The sequence below is a fragment of the Perognathus longimembris genome, unplaced genomic scaffold (assembly GCF_023159225.1).
Source record: "Perognathus longimembris pacificus isolate PPM17 unplaced genomic scaffold, ASM2315922v1 HiC_scaffold_168, whole genome shotgun sequence".
NCBI classification, from domain to species: domain Eukaryota; kingdom Metazoa; phylum Chordata; class Mammalia; order Rodentia; family Heteromyidae; genus Perognathus; species Perognathus longimembris.
The window spans coordinates 26,595-32,594 of NW_025956705.1; positions in this window are offsets into that span (position 1 = coordinate 26,595).

Genomic DNA, 6,000 nt, shown 5'->3' on the forward strand with positions numbered 1-6,000 from the left:
CTTGGATCAGCTCTAGTAGCTTGGGCATAGGGTTTATGTGGTTCTTTAGGTAAAGGAACATGTCATCTGCAAAGAGAGAAAGTTTAACTTCATCTTTTCCTATTTGGATCCCCTTTATATTTTCTTCTTGCCTAATTGCTTTGGCTAGATATTCTACTAATATGATGAAGAGAAGGTGAGAGAGCAGACATCCCTGTCTTGCTCCCGATTTTAAAGGAATGGCTTTAGTTTTTCACCATTCAGAATTATGCTTACTGTTGGTTTGTCATAAACTGCCCTTATTATATTCAGGAGTGTTCCCTGGAATCCCAGTTTTTCCAGGGCTTTTAGCATAAATGGGTGCTGGATTTTATCGAATGTCTTTTCTTCATCCAGAGATGTAACCATGTGGTTATTTACCTTGCTCCAGGTGATGGGGTGAATTACATTAATTGACTTGCATATATTGGACCAACTTTTCATCCCTGGGATAAATCCAGTTTGATCATGGTGTATGATTTTTTGATTACCTGTTGAAGTCAATTGGCCAGAATTTTGTTGAGAATTTTTGCATCTATGTTCATCAGGGAATCAGTCTATAGTTCTCTTTCCTTGATGCATCCCTGCCTGGTTTTGTGATGAAGGTTATACTGGCTTCATAGAATGTGTCTGGCAGTGAAGTTTTTCTTTTAATTTCATTGAAGAGTTTGAGAAATATTGGTGTGAGTTCTGTTTTGAAGGCCTTGTAGAATTCTGCTGTGAATCCATCTGGACCTGGGCTCTTCTTGGTTGGGAGATCATTTATTGCCATTTCTGTTTTTATGCTGGATATGGGAATGTTTAGAAGGCTTAAATCTTCATGATTGAGTTTGGGGATATGAATTGTTTCTAGGAAATCATCCATTCGAATCCATCCATCCATCTCGAATTTGTTGGCATAAAAGTTTACAAAATAGTCCCTTATTGTGTTCTGAATTTTTATTGTTTCTGTGGTCTATTTTTCACCAGTTTCAAAATTATATTTTGTTCTGTTTTTTTTTTTCTTTTAGAGCCCTACAGAATGTTCTTACCTGGTTAGAACTTTGAGGCTAGTAAGCACATTGTAATTCCAATTCATATTTGAGCCTTTATCAGATCCCATAGAGGTGTGTAAGCCAAATGGGGGTAATATCAACCATGGACTATCTCCCGTTCTTACCACAATAGAGACTGTCTCTGTTCTAGAATGTTTAGTCTCTACCCAATTGAACAAGGTATCTAGGTAAAATACAAAGCACTTCTACACAGATACAAGAGGCTTACTTGCTGTGGAATCTATTTTTTTCCTGTTTCTTAGGGAGTTTTTCCTAGCTCTGACTCCCATGAGAGTGTTTACACAATGTTTAGGTAAAAGGGTGCCTTGTTCCACATCCAGTCACTGAACTGTTTGCATGTAGCCTAATAGGTTTGGGATGTCATAATAAGTGTTAGGAGTTTAGTTAGCTTTATGTAACTTAAAGGGGCATCTGATATAGCTAGTGTATCTTGATCCTTCCCAAAGTCTCAGGGACAAATGGCCTCCCATCCTTCAGAACCTACCCTCCACATACTTCTTCATTGGACTCTCTTTTTATATGTAGATCTATTCTCAAATCTTTAAAGTAGGATTAGAGAGCAAATTGGGTCCAAAATATTTCTGAAAACCCAATTGGTTTTTAAGAATGATTTTGGCAGTGGTCCTTGACTAATATCCAAGGCTACAACTTTTAATAACCAGATTTTTAAAAAATAAGGCTATTTTTTATCTGGCAGATATACAATGCTGGCACCTGTAAACATAGTGCAGATTTTAGGAGTCATTTTACGTATCCTGTCTCACTTCCTAAATGACTTTGTGCATAAAAAAAATTGATGGGTGGAGATTAATCCTCTGTTAAGCTGAGTATCTCATATTGAATTTGAGTTGGCTTCTACAACTTATATTTCAGCTCCACTTCCATGCATTTGGTGGTTAATTGGAATTAAAGCTCTCATCCACATTTTATAATTAAGGCCTGTCTTTGAACAATGATGCACAACTATCAGCATCCTGAATAGTTGGATAACATTTGGGAGCTACTAGCACATATCCAGATGGGGTTCCTCGATGAAACATGTTGAAAGCACAATATAATATGAGTAGGCTCTATAATGTCCTTCCTTTCCTGGCCACATAGTGACACCAGAGACCTCATTTCCCACGATGCCCAGTTTTATTCAGAAAACTATGAGTACACATGTCCACAGGGTGTTGACATGGGTTCACAGAAATGAGAAATGAGTTTGCTGTTGTATCAGTAGTGGTTTTCTTATTGTTTTGGGGATGATTTTAGGAAAAAATTCACTGTCATTGTTTCATTGTCCTATGTGTTTCTATACTCTGTTAAATCTCTCCTATGTTGTGCTCCTTCCAAACAATTGAGGCTTCAATTTATTAAGGACAATTTTTCTTTTAATTTACTGTGAGTGACATTGATTCTTTGTATTAACATAACATACTATATCATTAACATTATTACCTATTAATACAATTACTATTAATATATATAACATATATATGTTAACATATATGTTAACTATTAATTTCTTTTGATATGCATCTGCTTATATTTAAATACTTTTTATTTTATTTCCCAAGAGAGTTCTGGAAACCAAGTTAGTGTAAACCAACAAGGCAGCAACCAAGTTTGCTTCTTAAAGGGCAGCAACCTAGTTTGCTTAAAGGGGATTAGGAATCTCCTGCTCCTCATACTTGATTATACATTGGCAAAGGTAAAAGCAATTTAAATGGTGGATGACTATGAAGAGGCCCAAGATTGCTCTTCCTCTTGAATCCACCAGGTGGCAGGGTATAGCTCCATTTACAGAAAGCAGTTATGCTACTGAGTCCACCAATTCTCCACCAGAGTGTGCAAACATCCAGAAAAACTTTCAATGTTTTGCAGCTGTTGTTTCCAGAGCATTTTTTTTTTTTTTTTGGCCAGTCCTGGGCCTTGGACTCAGGGCCTGAGCACTGTCCCTGGCTTCTTCCCGCTCAAGGCTAGCACTCTGCCACTTGAGCCACAGCGCCGCTTCTGGCATTTTCTGTATATGTGGTGCTGGGGAATCGAACCTAGGGCCTCGTGTATCCGAGGCAGGCATTCTTGCCACTAGGCTATATCCCCAGCCCTCCAGAGCATTTTTTAAAAATTCTTTTCTTTTTAATTTTGAGGGGGCCATTATCTTGCTGAATTTGATATCACTATACAAATGGGGCTGGGATCTTCATTCTCCATCCTAAATCTCTTCCTCGTGTGACTATACTTCCAGGTGTGCATGCATGAACCTTGTCAGCCTTAACCTTCTGCTGCATATGTACCAGCTGGTACCAAGATACCTCCTGATGCACATGTTCTGAATAGCTGTGCATGCACATGCTGGTGCACGCTGGTGAGCTCATGCTCACAGGCAAGTCCCCAGTGGTGTGCATGCATATGCTGGTGAGCATTGGACTCCTGGTGTGCATGTGCATTACCCAACTAGCCCTAATGGGCAAGCTCCCGAGGCACATATATGTGATGTTGAGCGTGGGCCTCTTGGCACACATGAACTGTAATGTCCTGGAAGAGAGAAAATCAATGGAAGCAGGGTTAAAAGTGACAAGGTGATTTATTAGTGTGCAACTGCCTTGTCCCTCACTAAATCAAAAGAGGAGTAGTGACAATCTCCAAGGGGGTAAGGTTTTGTTCTTCCTCTCCACAGGTCTCTCCTCTCCCCCACAAGTCGCTTAGTGCTCTGCAGTCCTCTTAACAGGCCTCTTCTGCACAGGCCTCTCTGCAGGCCTCTCATGAGACTCTGTGCAAGCCACACCTCTCCATAGGCCCCTAGGTAGGCCTCTTGCCTCTCCTCTCCATTCCACTCCACTCTGGAAGGCCTCTCTTGCCACCTCCCTTTCCTCCCTGAATTCTCTTTCCTCTCCCTGAATAGCCCTCCCCGCTCTCTATAATCTGGTGGCCAACCTCCCCAAGCCACCCACTGCCCAAACACCTGGTGCCATGCCCCCCTGGGGCTTGCCTGCATGGCAGTGATGTCAACAGATGTGGGGTTTCCATCCCTCAGATATTCACAGCACAAGCTGGTGAGTTTGCCCCTAATGCTACTCTTGGGCCTCCTGATGTACTGGTTACATGCTGCTACCTGTGGCCTCTTGCTGTGTGAATTCACCCTGGTGGACATGGGTAAGCTGACATGCTTGGTCATGCTGTTGCACACCTGATTTCTGGTGTGTATAGCGACATGTATGCTGTATTTATTTTATTGCATTTTTGTTTTTGTTGGGGATAAGGCACACCTGATATGCATGTGCCTCCAGGTGCAGACAGGCCATTTGGTGCACACAGTCCCCTGGTTCACATCAGTGTGTTGAATTGCATGACTATCTTTTATGGAGTTTCCACACTATTTTTGTGAGTGTAGGTGTTAGTATGTTGGTAGTGGGGCTCTATGTTTTATTCCGCATGCTGCAGCATGAGTACTCTACTCAGGGATTTACTGTGACTTTGGGTCTTGGGTAGTGTTTGTGCTAGTTCAGCATCAGGTTATGGATGGTAACATGATCTAAACTAGTTCATGGGTCTTAGCTCAGCACTGCCCTCTGTTGTTGACACCCAAGTTCCAAGGAACTCTGGAACTGTACAAGTAAGCACATTAGTCCTCTCCTCTGCAGAAGCCCTTAGAACAGAAGGCCCTCCTACCCCAGCCATTGGTCATTGAAGAGAATTGTCAAAGTGCAAAGGATGTGAAAAAAGACCTGTAGTTTGTGCTTGGGCCTGAATCCCAGAAACTGCAGCCAGTACTGCAATGTGATCAAGAGCTCCACAGGGGCTCCCCTTCAGGCCTAACTTAGGAAGTGTGCCTCCTGGTGAGCATGTGCATGCTGCTGCTTGTTTGGTATGTTGGCCTGTGTGCCTACTCCTATGCCTGAGCTCAAGATGCACTTATGCCTGCTGGATTACCTTGGTCCTTTTATGCATGTGCCAATGGATACAGGCCTCTTTGTATGCCTGAGCCTATTAGTGTGTGTGCTGGTGCACATTGGACTCCTGGTGCTCACTGGCCTCTTGGTATATGTGCTAGTATTCCTGCTCTTGCAGTTGCAAGTGCCCATGTTGGTGTGCTTGCCCATTCTCACACTGCATCTGGGGTGTATGATACCACAGTTATCCATATGCATGTGCATGCATGTGCATGCTGGTTGTCATGGTCCTCCTTATCTGTGTTTCTGTGTTGGTATGCTAGTGGATGTGGGCATTCTGATGTACATCAGCATGGTAGTGTGCAAGTGCTTGCTGGTGGAAGGTGGTTTTTGAAAAATGTTCACCTGTACCTGGTATTTTACTTTATTAATTTAGTGTGTGTGTGTGTATGTGTGTGTGTGTGTGTGTGTGTGTTGATATTGGGGATGTCCAGTTTATTTTCCAAGCTTCATCTTTGAGTACTCATACTCATGCTACACCCCAGGGAATTCTGGGTATGTCTAGATCCAAAAGACTGATTGTCAAAGGGCCTCATGCCTCCCTAAGTGGTCATAATTTGTCTAAAGTACTTGATGCTTCTTTTCCAAGCATGCGCTGGTCAATGTTTGTGTGGGCCTGATGACACACATATGTATGCTGGTCATAGGCATACAGGCACAAGAGGTGCTGCTAATGTTTGTGGATGTGCAACCATGTCCATCTGCTGTGCAGGCATCTCCAGGTGTGCAATATTTCTCTGTGTATGGTACACTTGTGATCCAAGGAAAATGTCTACTGGGGCTCCTGGGACTCATGGAGTCTGTGAGCTTGCTAGGAAGCACCAGCATTCATGTTCATTTGTGCCTGCTGGGCAAGTGAGCATCCTAGTATGCTTGTGCCTGATGGAGCACATGAGTATCCTGTTTCACATTCACCTATTAAAGATCATTATGTGAAACTCCCTGGTGCACATGTGACTGGTAGTTCACCTTGAACTCTGGTGGGCATG